At 39.1% G+C, this 815-nt stretch overlaps 1 protein-coding gene across 3 annotated transcripts in view; it reads left to right on the forward strand.

Annotated features, from left to right (window-relative positions):
* LOC116852937 (odorant receptor 13a-like) overlaps positions 1-815 on the forward strand; it is a 12,787-nt gene that overhangs the window by 2,079 nt on the left and 9,893 nt on the right. The window lies entirely within an intron of this gene.

Here is an 815-nt window from a genome sequence, read left to right on the forward strand (position 1 = left end):
CTGTAATTTAAATGAATTACCCACGGAGTAATTGTTCAAAATTACCTCCGTTGGCTTCGAGGCATAACTGCAATCTGTTTTGAAAACTATCCACAGTATTCTAAGCAGGGTAGCTCTAGGAATGGCTGCACAAGCTCTACGAATGCGGTCCATAAAATCATCTCTTGTGGTTGCTCGTTTAGCAAAAACAACATTTTTCAAGTATCCCCATAAAAAGAAATCAGGCGACGTCAGATCTGGTGAGCAAGGAGGCCATTCAACTGGACCCCTTCGTCCAATCCATCTGTCATTGTAACTGGCATTTAAAAAGGTACGTACAATGAGTGCATAATGCGATGCAGCACCATCTTGTTGAAGCCACATTCTTGTTCTTGTTGCTAAGTCAACATCTTCTAATAAGCTTGGTAAGTGATCTCTTAGCAACGATAAGTAACTGTGTCTATCAACGTTCTCTTCAAAAAAATAAGGTCCAATCAAATAACCATTTACAATGCCGCACCACACCATAATACTCCATCGATTTTGATGATCTATTGGCCTATACCAGTGGGGATTAACATCTGACCAATAATGGCAGTTGTGTCTATTAAGTTGTCCGTCACTATAAAATTTAGCCTCATCTGAGAAAAGCACATACCTAAAAAAATTAGGATCATCGTGTAACATTTGTAAAGCCCACTGGCAAAAAGCAATACGCATCAGATGATGATTAGGCTGTAAAGCCTGCGTAAGAGTGATGTGGAAAGGGTGATAATTTAGAGCTCTTAAAATTCTAACAACAGTTCTTTGTGGTATACCTATTTCCCTTTCAATCT

Source organism: Odontomachus brunneus, unplaced genomic scaffold (assembly GCF_010583005.1).
Source record: "Odontomachus brunneus isolate Ranch 3 - 2012 unplaced genomic scaffold, Obru_v1 Obru_scaffold_262, whole genome shotgun sequence".
Classification (NCBI taxonomy): Eukaryota; Metazoa; Arthropoda; class Insecta; order Hymenoptera; family Formicidae; genus Odontomachus; species Odontomachus brunneus.